The sequence below is a fragment of the Mytilus californianus genome, unplaced genomic scaffold (assembly GCF_021869535.1).
Source record: "Mytilus californianus isolate M0D057914Y unplaced genomic scaffold, xbMytCali1.0.p SCAF_15, whole genome shotgun sequence".
In the NCBI taxonomy this organism is placed as follows: Eukaryota; Metazoa; Mollusca; class Bivalvia; order Mytilida; family Mytilidae; genus Mytilus; species Mytilus californianus.
Window position 1 is genome coordinate 14,556,916 of NW_026262637.1, and position 19,895 is coordinate 14,576,810.

Genomic DNA, 19,895 nt, shown 5'->3' on the forward strand with positions numbered 1-19,895 from the left:
TGTCCATGTATATAACATTTTACTCAATGTTCATTATATCTTATTACTCACCTATTCTTAGTTTGAGCTGTATATAACTATATACAATATCTACCTTACATGTTCCTGAAACAGAAATAATATCATCAGATAAACTAATACATTAATCTGTATTGCAAACACGTAATACTATATATATATAATTAATATTGACAGACCTTAATCTCATTACTGAACTGTCTAGATGTGTATATATATGTACCATGGAAGTAATATGGATATGGATCACTAGATACATGTACATAACATAAAGTAATATTGTAGCAGTCTGTTCATAAGGATGAAAATATGCCTTTTAGATATCTATTCTCACCTTAACCTTTACACAGATTCAAATTATTTTGAATACTCAACTTTTCAAGCTCAGTGGGATATTCATGTTAAATCTCAATCCATCACATTATGACTTCAGTTTCAGAATCACATATTATTACAGAAAATCAAGATAAAAAATGGCAGCCATTGTTGGAAGATTGGAAGTAACAAGTTACAAAAAACACACAGGATTTGGTTCACAAACTCATTATTTTGGACCTAAAAATCAGAAAATGATTAACTGCATAATAATGTTGAGAAAATTTGATGAAAACATATATATTAAAATGTCCAATTTATTCAGTATGAAAGAAGATTTCACCAATGGCGTCAATAATGATGTATTGGTGAGGTCATAAATAAAGGTGAATTTCGTAAACACGTGACCCTTTGCATAATCTGGCAAAATATATGACAGTTTTCTGAAATATTAACAGTGGTGCCACCTCTCACCCAAATATTTTTGCTGAAATCTTCTTTATATACCAAATTCTTTACTCTTCAACCAAAAATTTAATAGTTGAAGGGTGCCACCACATATGAAATCATAAAAATTATTTAGGTTGAAAAAGATGACAAATTTCTACAACTAGAGGCTCTAAAGAGCATGTGTCGCTCACTTGCATCTTCAACAATGGACACTTTTTAGAACAAATCATCATCAAAGGGGAATAACTCTATTAAAAGTTAACTGACAATTTTTGTCATGTTGACATATTTGTAAATCTTATCCTGCTGATAATTTTTCCTTTTAAAAGTTTTTATATATCTATTATCATGATTATAGTTCATAAGTTAATACGCAAAAAATGCATAAAAATGTTCAAAATTATCATTTAAGGGCAATAATTCAAATAACGAGTCCACTGAAGATTTCATCTATTATGGCTTATTTACAGATCTTGTCTTGCTGATCATTTGTGCTATAAGAAGTCATCTGACAGTTTTGACTTCAACAGACAATAGTAAGAGCTCAACAATTTGAACATTTTTGCCTCTCTCAGATTTTCTCTATTTATATCAGTTTTCGAAATAATAGGCAAAACTTGCATTTTACCCCTTATAATGTTCTATCGGACACATTATGTAAACTATATACCATAATAATGATTGTGGCCAAGTTTAGCTTAATTTGGCCTAGTAGTTTCAGAGGAGGAGATTTATGTAAAAGTTAAAAGACGAGGACGCCAAGTGATGAGAAAAAGCTAACTTGGCCTTTCGGCCAGGTGAGCTAAAAACTGACATAAACTGTTATCACAGAGATATGTCTCGCCTTTTTGCAATTTTGATAATGCAAATGTTGAAATTAAAATAGCAATACTTGAACATGCATTAAGTTATGCAAATATTCAAAGTCGATGAACCATGACTGAAGATACATGGCTAAACAATCTCCACGGAATGAGATGTGCCAATGCTAATACAACTGCATACCAAATACCATTGACTTTAAATAAGTCGTTCCCTTTAAACAAATCTAAACACAAATATTAACTTGTAAACTATGCTAGTTTCAAAGTCAATGAACCATGATCAGGGGTGGGGCTATATAATCTCCATGGAAACGATACTTGCAAATGCCAATAAATTTGTGTACCAAATATCATGGACTTAACATTAGCAGTTCATCTTAAACTGATCTAATCACAAACTAATACATGTAAACTAAGCAAAAGTTTCAAAGTAAATAGACCATGACTGAGGGGGCGGGGCCAAATATTCTCCATGGAAATGAGATGTGCTTATGCTTATACACCTGAACACCAATTAACATTAGCCTACCGCTAATGATTCCCCTTGAACTGACCTAATCACAAACTAATACATGTTAACTTAGCAAATTTTCAAAGTCGATAGACCATGACTAAGGGGGCGGAGCCAAATAATCTCCATGGAAATGAGATATGCTAATGCTTATACAACTGCATACTAGTGGTTCCCCATAAATTGACCTAATCACAAACTAATACATGTAAACTATGAAAAGTTTCAAAGTCAATAGACCTTGACTGAGGGGGCGGGGCCAAATAATCTCCATGGTAATGAGATGTGTCAATGCTAATACAACTGCATACCAAATATCATTGACTTAACACTAGTGGTTCACCATGAACTAGACCTAATCACAAACTAATACATTGTTGACGACGCCGCCGCCACCGCCGACACCGGAAACAGCATACCCATGTCCTGCTTTTTGACTCCGTCAAGGCGAGACAAAAACGATACCTATTTCCATTTCAGGCTAATATATAACATGTATTAACTAGAGGCTCTAAAGAGCCTGTTTCGCTCACCTTAGTCTATGTGCATATATATCAAATAAAGGACACTCTCCAACATTGTAGACGAGAATAGACTTCATGACGAAAATCTCTATTTTGTTGATCTTGTATAACTGATCTTTTAGTCTGTTTAGTTTCTCTCTATCTTCTTTAGTTTTTGCTCAAAACACAAAAGAGGGTAAAAAATCCTCCTATCAGGGCAATCACTCCTATGAAGAGTGATAGTCTACTTACTATATCGGCAAAATTTGACTTCTTAATGGATCTTGTCTTGCTAATCATTTTTATGATTTAAAGTGTTTATTTATCTATTATAATTTAAATCATATAAGGCATAACAGAAAAAAAACATGTTTCTCTCTAAATATCATATATATATAGTTAACATGATAAAAGGCAAAAATTTTAAAAAATGGTAAAATTTGTCATTTATGGGAAATAACTCCTATAATAATTTGTCTATCAGTTTTGACGTATATGGACAATTGGTAGAGCTCATAATTCTGAACATTTTTGCTCCTTTCAGATTTTGGTCATTTGACTTATTTGTAGATCTTACTTTGCTGATCATTATTGCTGTTTACAGTTTATCTCTATCTATAATAATATTCAAGATAATAACCAAAAACTGCAAAATTTTCTTAAAATTACCAATTCAGGGGCAGCAACCCAACAACGATTGTCTGATTCGTCTGAAAATTTCAGAGCAGATAGATCTTGACCATATGAACAATTTTACCCCATGTCAGATTTGCTCTAAATGCTAAGGTTTCAGAGATATAAGCCAAAATCTACATTTTAGCCCTATGTTCTATTTTTAGACATTGTAGCCAAGTTTGGTTAAATTTGGCCCAGTAGTTTCAGAGGAGAAGATTTTTGTAAAAGTTAACGACGACGGCAGAAGATGACGGACGCCAAGTGATGGGAAAAGCTCACTTGGCCCTTTGGGCCAGGTGAGCTAATAATATATGAAGCAGATATACAATTTGTCTTATCATATTTTTAAAAAAATAATACATTTAGCAATAAATAAACATTCCATTTACTCAGACAATTGAAGATTTAAAACTACACCTTTACAGGACTGTTTATTGGGTTTACTGGCTCTACTCCTTAATATAAAATACCTTAATGACCATTCATGCCAAGTTTGGTTGAAATTGGTTCTGTGGTTTCAGAGGAAGATATTTTTTATTAACAATTTAAAATAAAGAGCATTTTAAAAATTACTCACAAGTATAGTTATAAATCCAATGCTACACCTACATGTGTACTGTATTAATATAAGTTACTATGAGTAGCTTGTGCATCCTAGTACAAATAAAATAACAACTACACCTTGGAATGTTGGACTCTGGATGTGTTACAATCTACAAACAAATAAATGATAAACATATTCAGATATTATTCATTGTATTTAATTACTAACCAAAAACCCCATCCCCTTTTCAAACGTACGTTTTTTTTACCAATATCTACTTTACTTTACAGCTCTGAGTTTCATAGAGTCTAGATGTTCTGTTAACTACAAGTAAATGTAGTTTAATATACTCATCTCAAAGTTGTAATGATTAGATTTAAGTGGAAGCATACTTTTGTTCATATTATGTTGTTCCCTCAACAGGATTTGAACCCATGCTTCTGTGATATCGTGGCAACACAGCCTGCACTTTATAAAACTATAGCTTTCGTTAGTTGAGTAATGCCTTTCCTTGTCTGCTTTATATAAGTTTGTAACACAGTACTGTACATAATATATTGTGGCATGTACATGTACAACATGAAGATGGAAAACGTGTACCTTAAATTAAGGAAACTTTACATAGTGTAAACTATACTCAAAACTAAAAGCAATAGAATATTATAAACTGCCTTGGAAACTTTTAAGACATGAAATAATAATAATAATAATAATAATAACTCTTTATTTAAAGAGGGTTACGTATACACAGTTAGCTATAACACTAAATACAATATACATGGCCTATATGGTGTACATACATTTACAAAGAGAAAAACTCACTCCACTTTTATTTCAAGTGTACCCTATTCATACTGTTAACTTGACCTTGGCTTTTACATATCAAATCCATAAATATATCCTGTATTGAAATATATGTGTATATTGATGTCACATTACCTATCATAAATGTATTTGTAATATGAATGTAAATTGTCGTTTGCTTTTACATCTAGTTCTTTAATTGACCTAGGACCAGATGAGCTGCTTCCAATTGTGCCATCATGTATACCTATCCAGCAGACCATGACTTTAAGAGGCCTTTAAATACCTTAAAGTGATGATAAAATAGTGAAAACTGCACATCTGACATGCACTTTAAATGATTAATTATTCTATTAAATGACACATATCTGAAAGTTAAATTAACAAATTGAAGTCATTTTGTTAACCTAAAATTGCTAGGTAGAACAAGAATCACGGTTGTGATAATTGATAAAAGAATTGACTTAGTGTAAAAAAAATATTTTAAATATCAGTAAGGGCTAGAAGTGTATTGATGGAACAAATTTCAATAATAGACACAACATAAATTAATCAGGAAGATAGCACAATAAGAACAGTCAAAAATATTAACATTGCAAGTGAAAGAAAAACCTGAGATATTATTTAAATATTCTCCTTCTACTCACTACTGGAATTTTAAAAATAATTTTAATCTGAGAGACTTTTTCAAGTCTTAATATTTCTGTAAATATGGCCATGGTTACATATATATACATGTATATATATAAATAAAACAAGCATTCTTAGAGTATTGCATGGCAATACATAGTCCCCTACCGGTTAAAAATTCATTGCACTGGAACAAAATGCTAACTTGATCTATAACTTGTCATGGTGGAAACTATCTAACAAATATCAAGTCAATATCTTCAAGCATGACGAAAAAAAAGTGTGAAAAACTGATTATTTAAGTGAATTTTCGAAGTCCAAGGACCATAACTCTGCACAAAATCATCAGACCAAAACAAAAATTTGAACTTGATCTGTAACTTGTCATGATACAACTATATACCAATTATCAAATCAATATCTTCAAGCATGACGGAAAAAAAAGAGGAAAACTGATTATTTGAGTGAATTTTCTAAGTCCAAGGACCATAACTCTGCACAAAATCATCAGACCGGAAAAAAATTCGAAATTGATCTGTAACTTGTCATGATAAAACTATATACCAATTATCAAATCAATATCTTCCAGTATGACGAAAAAAAGTGTGGAATACTGATTATTTAAGTGAATTTTCTAAGCCCAAGGACCATAACTCTGCACATAATATCAGACCGGAACAAAATTCGAACTTGATCTGTAACTTGTCATGATAAAACAATACACCAAATATCAAATCAATATCTTCAAGCACAAAGAAAAAAAGTGTGGAAAACTGATTTGCCGGACTGACAGATGGACAGACAGACAGACAGACGGAGTGCAAACCTAAAGTCCCCTTCGAATTTGTCGGTAGGAGACTAATAAAATGGGCAAAAGAAGAACTATAAAATTTTATATTGATCAAAATTGATACTGACAAAAGATCATTTGTGATTTTTTTATCCACTTCAAAATTTATAGTTGCTATTACATTTGTATTAAAGGAAGCTGGCAGGTAATCTTTTATTTAATTGCACAGATTTAAAGATAAAGGGTATAAACAAATGAGTAAAAAGCTTTGGAGTAGCTATAAGAAAAAGATGGCCATTTATTCATATCCGTTCCTTTCCCAAAATTACTCCACATTTGTTTTCAAGTACAGAAAAATAAAATATTCCACATTTTCCATATATTTTTGTTCCTTCATCAATCACAAGCCAAAAAAAAACATGTTTGATTACTGTACCCAAAACTGTCAGTAATTTTTCAGAGTGCCAACCCTAACTTTTTTTAGCCGAAAATTTAGCAAATTATTTTTTTAGTTGTATTATTCAGCGATGTTCTTTTTGTTCAACATGTTCAACCTCTAGCTTAATGCCTATATGATATAGGTATATCCGGGGTTTCCTAATAAAAACAATAAAAAAAAAATACCTGCTCCTATCCCATGTATCCTGCATTTTATAAAGGTGTACCAGTAAAATGCAAACAAATTCTAATCAATCTTCATATTAATCAGATTTAAGCTGATTATTATAATGTTATGTTTTGTTCTAAATTCCAGTTCCATCATTCTACAGCTATGTACATGTAGATCATTTAAGAATTGAATGCTTCTTTTTGTAAATTTATTGGGGTGTAAAAGCGTTGACCGAAGTACATTTTGTATGAAGAGCGGAAGCGCTTCATTCTAAAAATTTGCGCATAGTCAACGCTTTTACAAGCCTATAAAATTACTAAAAGAAGCATTCAATACTTATAATTACATTTTTTTTATTAGATCATGAAAACACGATTTCTATCAAGTTTTTCTTTAATTTACCTGTGTACTTTATTGAGGAAGCTCTTGTCATCATGAATGTTACATTTCATTTTGAAATGAAGGTTAATTTTAGAATGACGTGAGATTGCTGTTAGCCAATCAAAATAACGTATTATAATGAAACATACATGTAATGTAATTATATCTAATTAATTGCCCTTTTTCAGAATACTTGACTGCTTTAGCTTCTTTGCCACCTAGCTCTCACAGTCAATTCCATAAATCATCTGCACTGCTTTATATTTTTAAATGAATTTACTTAAAAGTTATTATCCATAGTCCTGTCCATACTTTTCAAAGTCAACATGGGGGATTTTAAGAGCAAGAGGAAATGCTCCTTTTATATTGTCTTAAGTATTTTTAATCTACTACTGTATTGTTTGAATTAGTATGTATGTGCTAAAATACTGCTCAGTTTGTATAAACTCAGGTCAACACCTCTCATGGGGAAATACCCCATAAATTGTTGACAGGTCTGTCTATCAGGCTCTCTTGAAGCCAGTAGTGAAAAATTGTAATTAATCTTGCCTTCAGTTTTTTTCTGGAACATTATTTCTCACATGATTTTCAACACTACTTATATACATATGCAAGATTTTTCAATTTATATACAGCTGTGCATCACAGCAATACTGCACAAAGCAATACATGTATCTTCATGTTGCAATGCCCTATGATATATTTTTCTCGAAAGACTCAGACTTCAGGTCAACCAGAGAAATTCATTCGTAAAGTGGAAATTGAAAAACTCATCTATTGTTCAGGTGTTCCCTTGACATTTTGTATTTTAAGATAAGACAAGATAAGATATTTCATTACAATTAAAGGGTCCATGAAGATCAAAGTAATTTATTACAATCATTTAGATAATTGACACAATAATTTTGATAATCATATATAAATATGAATATAATCATCTCAATTCTAAGATCTTAAACCACAGCCAGATCAGAGCCATATACATATTAGTAAAAAAGCATAATAATTATATTTAATATTAACAGGCAAATATTCTCAATGGGTTACATATAAACATACAAATGTATCTGTACTTATTGATAGTTTTCTGATTATTTATTAATATAAATTGCAATAATTTTCTATACCTCCAAGTTTTCTTGAGTAAAAAGCAAATTAAACATGGCACTTGTGTTTAACATTTTCGAAAATTTTACAACTTATCAAAATTTTATCATAAAACTCTTTTCTCGAGAGATTATAAAGGGGACATTGACATATAAAATGTTCTTCTTCTTCAACTTTATCAAACGTACATTTTTTACATAATCTTTGTAATTTATCTATATAGTTTATTGCATATCTATCCGTCTCTATCTTTAAGGGGTGTGCACTTATTCTGATCTTGCACAGTGCTTGTCTATCTTTAAATCTTTAAATTCCAGATATTTTTCTGTTCCAAAAATATATATATATTTAAATATGTTTAATTGAAAAATAAGTCATGAGTTTACCTTTACCTGACAGTATTTTCTCTAAATTCCCTCCAATAATTCAAAAAACTTTTACATAATTTATTCTGAACTATAACAGAGGCTGATTTAGGGGGGGCCTCCATTTTGTGAGAAAAATTTGGTTGATTATTTAGGGAATCACTGAAGCATGACTGGTAGCGGGCCCCTCTTAGGCACAGTGGGACCCCCCCTTATGAAAATTTCTGGATCCGTTACTGTCTAGTACATAATAGACCAACACTTACAATTAAGTTTGATAAGTCTATAGTTCTTTCATTAAAAAATCAATACTAGAAAACCATGTAGTAATAATTTTTACATGTAACTTTTTATTACAAATATATGCATCATATAATAAACCATCCTTTGTGTTCTCTCACATATGAGCATATTTTAACATTGCCAATAAAATTGAAAAATATATAGGAAATCTTCTTAATTCAGATATAACAGCAAAATTACTTGCTTTTCTGTTAACCCCAAGAATATATTTCATGAATTTTGTGTGACTGTATTCGTTCAGCTCTCTTTTGCCTATTTATGTAAGATGGAATGCGTTTCATTTACAATGTGAACTTACAAATATCCTTATCAGCTAATATGTGTTAAATTGTTGCGGTGCCCTAGATATTTTAACTTTATATTTTTTATCTAAGGTGTCAATGACCTTGCCCAGCCAGTGTAACCCTATGAGAGTGTAACACTGTGACCAAATACAATATATCTACGTACCATTATAATTCATGCCTTGAAGACACACGGTGTGTTTGTTAGCAGGTTAGATAGAATTGATTGATCACTATTCCGGTCAATCAGCAGATTAGAATTGGCTCCAGTTGCAAGCAGATCAGCTGATCAACGATCACTTACCGCAATCAGCTGACTTTGTTGTCTCCGAAAGCATTCATGCGAAAATCAGCTGACTACCCAATTTGGCCTCGATTGTATCAAAAAGAACCAGTGTTCAACACTGATCTTGCAACAAGAACCTGATACTCGTATGTCTTACCTCAATTATTTATATTCTGGAGTCTTCGATAAAAAAATATCGTTGCTAGTTTCAAGAAGGGAGATAATCCATTTATTAATCATGTGAGAATAGCTTTCCCGCCAAAATATTATGACAAGTACTAGCTTTTATAAAATAAAACCAGACATTATATAAAGACATTATTATGTCTCTCGAGTCTGATAAAACCTTTAATTTCATTGACCACTTGTGATTAACAGAATTATGATAAATGGGCTAATAAATTAAAAAATAAGAATAGAAAATGATTTACAAAAAATATAAAGATTAGAGGAAAAAAGACTAAACAAATTAAAGAATATAGAAATTCGGATACCCTAACCATTACAATAATTTTGAACGAGGATATTGCCCGAATTTGAACTGTGTTCAATCATGGTTCAATGAATTATGTTCTTGTCATAATATTTTGATTTCTTAACGTAATCCATCCTGGTAATGCAAGTGCCGTAACTAGCCTCGTAATTATAACTATGTCAATTCAGTGTTTATAACACATTTTAATGACTGCTTGATGTAGTTCCTAACTGGGATAGAAAGGTAACACTCAAGGTAGACCAGGAAAACGGTTCTTAAGACCTCATTGCTACATTTTTGTGCTGTTTTGATATGTATACCGGCTGATTAATGTCGGATCTGTCTGTTCTGGTCTTGTATTGTGCTTATTATTGACTTTAGTGTAATATTTTTTGTGACTTTGAAATTTATTCACAGCTACTTTAAGTATCACTTAAGTCGATGCTAGGGGTCGTCTTGATCTTGCTGTACTAACCTACAGTAGGGTATGAATGATTCGTTCATCGTTGAACATCCTCCAGCGACTGAAGAACAGGAATTGCCAAACCACACAACCGTTCACCCGTCATTACTGACCACTTCGACTATGCTATTTCGATACTTTTTTATTTTTTTATTATCAATGTTTCATAGCACATACCTTTTCATTGACTAACCGATACATATTTTTACAATTTAAAGTAGTTTTTTTGAAAATAGACAAAAGGTCCTTGAATAAAATAAAACTCAAGTTTAAAACAAAATTACTTATTTACAAATGAAATTCAACACTAAGACAATAGTCATAAAGAAGGACAATCAATGAACAATTAAAAGACAAACCCGGGAACAGATAAGACACATAACGACAAACAATAAACACTGAAAACTAAAAATAAATAAGAAACATGGATAAAAATAAACAGTGGCGACGTCAGAGGGTGTCTGTGACAGAACTTGTTTCTTGTAAGACACTCGCCGTGAAAACAATCTGATATGAAGACAAGCTTTAATGCGACTGTCATACAAGTGAGAGGTTTAGCTAGCTATAAAACCAGGTTTAATCTACCATTTTCTACATAAGGAAATGCCTGTACCAAGTCAGGAATATGACAGTTATTTTCTATTTGTTTGATGTGTTTGAGCTTTTGATTTTGCCATTTGATAAGGGACTTTCTGTTTTGAAGTTTCCATGGAGTTCGATATTTTTGTTATGTTTCTTTTAATTTCAACTTATTATTATTTTTTAAATTTCCAATGTGAGGCATTTGCCTCATTTGCCTCAATGTAGTTACGGGTTTATGCTGCTCTGATGTCAATAGTGGAGCAGGGACTACCTACCCTTTCTTGAGTACCTTAGTTAATCACTGGTTTTGGTGGGGTTCATGATTCTCTTATGTCAGAAGTGGAGCAGGAACTACCTACCCTTTCTGATTACCTTAGTTAATCACTAGGTTTGGTGGGGTTCATGATGCTCTGATGTCAGTATTGGATCAGGAACTGCCTACACTTCCTGAGTACCTAATATAAGTTAATCACTAGGTTTAGTGGGGTTTATGCTGCTCTGATGTCAGTATTGGATCAGGAACTACCTACCCTTCCTGAGTACCGTAGTTAATCACTGGTTTGGGTGAGGTTGCTACTGCTCTGATGTCAGAAGTGGAGCAGGAACTGCTTACCCTTTCTGAGAACCTTCGTTCATCACTGGTTTTGGCGGGGTTCGTGCTGCTCTGATGTCAGTAGTGGAGCTGAAACTGCCTACCCTTTCTGAGAACCTTAGGTAATCACTGGTTTTGGCGGGGTTCGTGCTGCTCTGATGTCAGAAGTGGAGCAGGAACTGCCTACCCTTTCTGAGTACCTTATATTAGTTAATCACTGGTTTTGGTGGGGTTCATGATGCTTTGATGTCAGAAGTGGAGTAGGAACTGCCTACCCTTTATGAGTACCTTATATTAGTTGCTCACTGGTTTTGGCGGGGTTCGTGCTGCTCTGATGTCAGAAGTGGAGCAGGAACTGCTTACCCTTTATAAGAACCTTCGTTCATCACTAGTTTTGGCGGGGTTCGTGCTGCTCTGATGTCAGAAGTGGAGCAGAAACTGCCTACCTTTCTGAGAACCTTAGGTAATCACTGGTTTTGGCGGGGTTCATGATGCTCTGATGTCAGAAGTGGAGTAGGAACTGCCTACCCTTTATGAGTACCTTATATTAGTTACTCACTGGTTTTGGCGGGGTTCGTGCTGCTCTGATGTCAGAAGTGGAGCAGGAACTGCTTACCTTTTCTGAGTACCTTCGTTCATCACTGGTTTTGGTGGGTTCATATGCTGCTCTGATGTCAGTAGTGGAGCACGAACTGCTTACCCTTTCCGAGTACCTTATATTAGTTGATCACTGGTTTTGGTTGATTTCGTGCTGCTCTGATGTCAGAAGTGGAGCAGGAACTGCTTACCCTTTCTGAGTACCTTCGTTTATCACTGGTTTTGGTGGGGATCCATGCTCCTCTGATGTCAGTAGTAGAGCACGGTTAATCATTGGTTTTTGTGGGGTTAATGATGCTCTGATGTCAGTAGTGATGCACGAACTGCCTACCCTTTCTGAGTACCTTAGTTAATCACTGGTTTCGGTGGGGATTCATGCTCCTCTGATGTCAGTAGTAGAGCACGATCTGCCTACCCAAGTTAATCATTGGTTTTTGTGGGGTTAATGATGCTCTGATGTCAGTAGTGGTGCACGAACTGCCTACCCTTTCTGAGTACCTTAGTTAATCACTGGTTTTGGTGGGGATTCATGCTCCTCTGATGTCAGTAGTAGAGCACGATCTGTCTACTCAAGTTAATCATTGGTTTTTGTGGGGTTAATGATGCTCTGATGTCAGTAGTGATGCACGAACTGCCTATCCTTTCTGAGTATCTTAGTTAATCACTGGTTTTGGTGGGGTTAATGATGCTCTGATGTCAGTTATGGAGCAGGAACTGCCTATCCTTTCTGTGTACCTTAGTTAATCACTGGTTTTGGTGGGGTTAATGATGCTCTGATGTCAGTAATGTAGCAGGAATTGTCTATCCTTTCTGTGTACCTTAGTTAATCATTGGTTTTGGTGGGGTTAATGATGCTCTGATGTCAGTAATGGAGCAGGAATTGTCTATCCATTCTGTGTACCTTAGTTAATCACTGGTTTTGGTGGGGTTAATGATGCTCTGATGTCAGTAATGGAGCAGGAATTGTCTATCCTTTCTGTGTACCTTAGTTAATCACTGGTTTTGGTGGGGTTAATGATACTCTGATGTCAGTAATGGAGCAGGAATTGTCTATCCTTTCTGTGTACCTTAGATAATCACTGTTTTTGGTGGGGTTTTGCTTCTCAATCTTTTTGTTTTCAATATAGTGTTTTGTCGAGTGTTGATGTCTTTTCACATTCTTTTATTTGCCACGCTGTTGTCTGTTTATCTTTGACTATTGGTTATTGATTGCCCCTTTGGTATTTTTTCCCCATTTTAGTGATAAAACAACTTTCTATCTCACTGATACCAATGGGTTATATTACATTTACTTTACTTCTTTCCCTCTTAAGTACAATGTAGACGTTAAGTGATGTTTTGTGTTTTAGATTACTGTGGATTCTCATCATTTTTTAGTTGGAATCAAATTTTGTAAGAAAAGATCTTATTCAAGATTTCCTTATTTGGTTATTACATCATTTGTTCTTATCAAAGTAACTACACATTCACATTTTGTTCAGTATTAGAATGAATGGTTTTCCCTAGCCAAGAAATCTTGGTATCTCATGCACTAGGGCTTGAGGAGTGGACCCCTCCTCCCTTTTTTCGTCTTTTTTAAATTCATTAAATTTGAAAACTTTTAATTTCTTTAGTATTTTAACTTATTTCCCCCCTTTTTAACACGTTCTTTCTTATGTCTTTAAGATTTAACAATAACAGTAGTATATGAGCAATTCCCCTCTAAAAATGCAAAATAAGAGTAGAGGCAGAGTGGCCTCCCTTATATAATACTATTATTATCAAATCATAACTAGAGGCTCTAAAGAGCCTGTGTCGCTCACCTTGGTCTATGTGCATATCAAACAAAGGACACAGATGGATTCATGACAAAATTGTGTTTCGGTGATGGTGATGTGTTTGTAGATCTTACTTTACTGAACATTCTTGCTCCTTACTATTATCTTTATCTATAATGAACTTGGCCCAGTAGTTACAGTGGAAAATATTATGTAAAAATTTACAAAAATTTACAAAATTTATGAAAATTGTAAAAAATTGACTATAAAGGGCAATAACTCCTTAAGGGGACAATTGACAATTTTGATCATGTTGACTTATTTGTAGATCTTACTTTGCTGTACATTATTGTCTTTTACAGTTTATCTCTATCTATAATAATATTCAAGATAATAACCAAAAGCTGCAAAATTTTCTTAAAATGACCAATTCAGGGGCAGCAACCCAACAACGTGTTGCCTGATTGGTCTGAAAATTTCAGGGCAGATAGATCTTGACCTAATGAACAATTTTATCCTTGTCAGATTTGCTCTAAATGCTTTGGTTTCAGAGATATGAGCCAAAAACTGCATTTTACCCTATGTACTATTTTTTAGCCATGTCAGCCATCTTGGTAGGTTGGCAGGGTCATCGGATACAATTTTTAAACTAGATACCCCAATGATGATTGTGGCCAAGTTTGGTTAAATTTGGCCAAGTAGTTTCAGAGGAGAAGATTTTTGTAAAAGATTACAAAAATTTACGAAAAATGGTTAAATATTGACTATAAAGGGCAATAACTCCTTAAGGGGTCAACTGACCATTTTAGTCACTGGGACTTATTTGTAGATCTAACTTTGCTGAACATTATTGCTGTTTACAGTTTATCTCTATCTATAATAATATTCAAGATAAAAACCAAAAACGGCAAAACTTCCTTAAAATTACCAATTCAGGGGCAGCAACCCAACAACGGGTTGTCAGATTCATCTGAAAATTTCAGGGCAGATAGATCTTGACCTGATAAACAATTTTACCCCATGTCAGATTTGCTCTAAATGCTTTGGTTTCAGAGATATAAGCCAAAATCTACATTTTACCCCTATCTTCTATTTTTAGCCATGGCGGCCATCTTGGTTGGTTGGCCAGGTCACCGGACACATTTTTTAAACTAGATACCCCAATGATGATTGTAGCCAAGTTTGGTTAAATTTGGCCAAGTAGTTTCAGAGGAGAAGATTTTTGTAAAAGATTACAAAAATTTATGAAAAATGGTTAAAAATTGACTATAAAGGGCAATAACTCCTTAAGGGGTCAACTGACCATTTTGGTCATTTGTCTTATTTGTAGATCTTACTTTGCTGAACATTATTGCTGTTTACAGTTTATCTCTATCTATAATAATATTCAAGATAATAACCAAAAGCAGCAAAATTTCCTTAAAATTACCAATTCAGGGGCAGCAACCCAACAACGGTTTGTCCGATTCATCTGAAAATTTCAGGGCAGATAGATCTTGACCTGATAAACAATTTTACCCCATGTCAGATTTGCTCTAAATGCTTTGGTTTCAGAGATATAAGCCAAAATCTACATTTTACCCCTATGTTCTATTTTTAGCCATGGTGGCCATCTTGGTAGGTTGGCGGGGTCATCGGACACATTTTTTAAACTAGATACTTGAATGATGATTGTGTTTAAGTTTGGGTGCATTTGGCCCAGTAGTTTCAGAGGAGAAGATTTTTGTAAAAGTTTACGGACGACGGACGCAGGACGATGGACGACGGACGCAAAGTGATGAGAAAAGCTCACTTGACCTTTCAGGTCAGGTGAGCTAAAAATAACAGCACGAACACATTAAAAATGGAAAATTTAAGTTAAAATACTAATTTCTTTTTTTTTACTTTACACGGAACTAAAAAAAAAAAGTGGGATGAATGAATCCCAAGTATGTCATGAAAAAAAGTTACCAGATAATCAATAGTACTAATAAAAAAAATCTTCAAAAAGCTTGTGATGGTCTTCCTTAAATTAACACTCTTAAAAGATTGCAGGCATATGAGAAGTCAAACAGTAGATTGAATTCCTTTATTAGGATTGATGACAACACTGAGTTATAACACTGTACAAGGTATCTTGAAAACAACAGATATAGCTTAACACTTGCATAGAGTAGTATAAAGTAACGAATAACAAATGTAAATTGTCAGGCTATTATCTGTTTTAACTAATTTTACAGTTATATATTTAAAACATCTGGACATCTGTTTTTCAATTACAAACCATACCTATAGCCAGGGGGTCTCAAGGGATTTAAATGTACCCTGCACTGAAAACAAAAAAATATTTGTAGATTATTAAAGTTGGGATTCCCATTAAATTTTAAATTCTATTGAAGTCAGAGCTTTGTGACCCCAAATAAAAGACTCATTAGTAACACTTGAATCAGAAAAGTTAAAAAAGGCTAAACAAAATTCGAAGTTGAAGAGCATTGAGGACCCAAACTTCACAAAGAGCTCCCTGCACTATTTTTTTAAGGAATGACTGTAATATTTTTTCTGTCTATGAAGAAATAACATCAAAAATGTGGTGCACACTGAATAACCCATGTAGCGGGTTATTTAAAAGTGTGGACCACATTTTTTAGGTTATTTCGAATAGTTAGAAAAAAATATTACAGTCATTCCTTATAATTTAATTCTTAATTTAATTTTTAAGGAGTTAATCATAAAAAAAATGTTGATGTCACGATTACATGACAAAATTTTGTCTATTAGCTGAAAAACAAAAAACTTTCAGCCAATCAGAAGATGTGTTACATCCTAAATTAAATTATTCAAATTTAACAAGATATTTACTTTAAAGTTAAGCTGCAGATTACCCTGTAGAATATAAGTCATTTCATAACTGATGCTGAAAATATTCTAAAGATTTATTTCAGAAATCTATTTTGATTAAAAACTTACTGTTTGTCCTTCAAAAGGATCTATGAACAACAATTAAATGAAAAATGAGATAAATATGTTTTTTTTTCTTATTCAAATATATAATACATGTTGCAAAATTATTATCTTTAAAAATTAAGCAAATGAGGTGGAATTCTGGGTAGAATCTAAATGCAATATAACATGATAAAATGTTCAAATGTTAGTGGTTACATTGAATGAATGATTAACTGACTAGTGGATGCTTAATGTTCAGTGACAAATATTACAATTATATTCATGATTACATGTTAATTTTAAATGAAAATGACTGACAAGATGAAAAAGATATTGAAAGTGTAAGCTCACAAGTTCACTGTCCCAAGATATGTCATCCCCTCTTGACACTTTGTTCTGACTCTAAGCTTATCAGTCTGTTTTAACTCTCAATCACAGGCACAACAATTTGAAGTCTGGTTTGAGCCATTGATTGAACCCATGACCTCCCACATTCCAGGAGATTAACCAGCATGAGACCACAAGGCTGATCATTGTCTTATTGAAAGCAACTTGTAAATGGTCAATGGGTGGCACATTATGCAAAGATTTAAGGTGTAAGACATGGGGGTTTAAATGCACCCTTCAAACATCATTACCGAAGGTACAGCCCTAAAATTGTATGCTTCCATTAATTAAATGGCTATCAAATTCATTGCTTATGTATAAGTGGAATAGAAACTAATAAATAAAGAGCAAAAATATATAGCAGGTTTTAAAAATTATAATACATACATTATTGAAAAACTTGTAGATTTCCTATAAAATAAAAGCAAGGCTTTGGTTTATATACACAAAAATAACATAAAATTTGAATTAATTTTCTCTTCTCAAATCCAATGTATTTTAAAAAAATTTCTTAAAAACCTTAATATATTACATTTTGTAATTTTCCTGATAAGACAGATTTTTATTTCAAAATTCTTATAGTAGGTTTCTATTTTACAAAATTTGTTTGCTAAAATGTATACCGGTACCTGATGCTACAAAATTTGGTACCATAGGTCCACCAATGGTAGTTATTATACATTGTAAACAAGTATATATTTTGAAATTAAAGCATTACGATTTATCATTGATTTAAATCATTACATAGATCTACATAGACTGTACATTACAAGAATCCAACACAGATTTTGAGTGCTATAAATGATAAGAAAGTAATATTTCCCCTGTGCTATATCAATTACATTCACATCGCTAAAACTTTAATATCCCAAATTTATGATCAAACCAGTGACAGAACTCATATTTCCTTTTTAGAGTTCTATAAAACACATTAATTAAAAAATGTGTCACTGATGTTGTTACAAAATTTCATATCATTAAATTCAAATTCAATTTCTTTGGATACTTCAGGAGTCGGTTTCACAAAAAAACTTACGACTAAGATTGATCGTAAGTCATGAACAATTCAGTATACTTACGATCAATCTTAGTCGTAAGATTTTTGTGAAACCGACTCCAGGACTCTTAAACATGGTTTTCAATATTAAACAACTAGGAAAAAAATAAGAGTTGAATGTCAAACAGCCCTACACTAATATAATCTCTATACCCATTGTAATGTATTAAAATGGAATGTACACTAATATTTCATTATCACTTTTATCTGACAATTATAGAATATCTAATTGAAGAATTCAAATATTGAAAAGTATTCAACAAGTGACCGAAAACAACACATTAATTCACGAATGCGCATAGCACATGAGTTAATTATCAGTGTTGTTCGGTCACGAGTTGAATATTTTTCGATATTTGAATCGTTTGATTAGTAAGTCTGTTTATTACATTGACAATGGGCTTTTTAATGGAAATAAAATAGAAAATGCAAGGAACTATATTTTTTCTACGCATAAACAATTTTCTTTGATGCCACGACATTGACAACACTTTTTATTGTATGACTTCAGAGGAGTGAAATTATCGAGTTTATTTCACATGTGAAATTATCGGTTTTTATTTCACTGGGAAATCATGGTATTCATTGCCATCAATGTAATAATTAGAGTTATCTTAAGTATTAAGTTTATTAATTACAGTTTAACATATTGAAAAAAATATTGCCTAAAATGATATTTAAAGAAAATGTCCAAAATGGTAAAGAGCAATGAACGTGTCCAATGTCTAATACATTACCGATTTTTCTTCTTTTTTGATATTAAAAGACTAAGATATTAAAAGACTATCAATGCAAAGTTCTCCCATCAATTCAAAATTCATAAAAGGGTAAAAAACATTATATGACCAAAGGCGAGCACTGACAAGTTCACTGACTTGTGAAAGGCAAATGATTATGTGCCAGGGTTAAATTAGTTATTTGAAAACTTAACCCTTTCCCTTTTAGTCCTGATCAGAGAGACATAGTAAGACAGGCAATATATAAAATGTATTTTGGTTAATTCTTTAGAATTTTTACTATGAACATGATGAAAACTTCAATTGATTCACTATTTAAATAATGATGACATGAATATCCATTAGTGTAACTATGGAAACAGTATCGCTTATGGTCCTTGTAATATTTTAATTCTATGGTTTGCAAATTATAAAAAAAAAAATATCACAAGGACCATAAGAGCCATGGTTCTACAGCTACGGATAGTGTTGACATAATAAGGCAGGTGTACAAAAATGGCAACAACAATACATTTATAAACTTAAAAGAAAAAGACACTAACAAATATTTACAAGTACAAGTAAACAAGTGCATACATATAATAGTTTATACAATGGTTAAGCACTAAGTAAGCATTCAAAAGCACTGAATTGTTAATAACAAAGCTTAAGATTAAAATTACCAAGCTGGTCAGCAATTTCATACGTCCAATATGACCTTGAGGGATCAAAGAAATTACTGGATTTAACTGTACACTAAAACCTGTCTTAAATAAACCACGGATAACCTGCAAACTCAAGAATCTTTATCATAAAACAATCTAACTTAGAAACAAATGTAAGTAACAGCTGCATAAAAAAGTCTTCAAACTTTGCCCTATCTTCATTAATGTCTTGCAGAAACATAATTGTTTGAACAAATTACATTTATTTATTTATATGAAATT

General features: G+C 32.6%; 2 protein-coding genes across 2 annotated transcripts in view; both read right to left on the bottom strand.

The window, feature by feature from the left end:
- The window catches only part of LOC127725480 (monocarboxylate transporter 10-like), a 36,067-nt gene extending 26,631 nt beyond the window's left edge, over positions 1-9,436 (bottom strand). Inside the window, exons 1-3 of the mRNA XM_052232490.1 lie at positions 9,281-9,436; positions 3,874-4,009; positions 52-105 (exon numbers count right to left, since the gene is read on the bottom strand). The gene's annotated coding sequence lies outside the window, so the exon portion shown is untranslated. The remainder of the gene's footprint in view (positions 1-51; positions 106-3,873; positions 4,010-9,280) is intronic.
- The window catches only part of LOC127725485 (leucine-rich repeat transmembrane protein FLRT3-like), a 235,926-nt gene that overhangs the window by 119,291 nt on the left and 96,740 nt on the right, over positions 1-19,895 (bottom strand). The window lies entirely within an intron of this gene.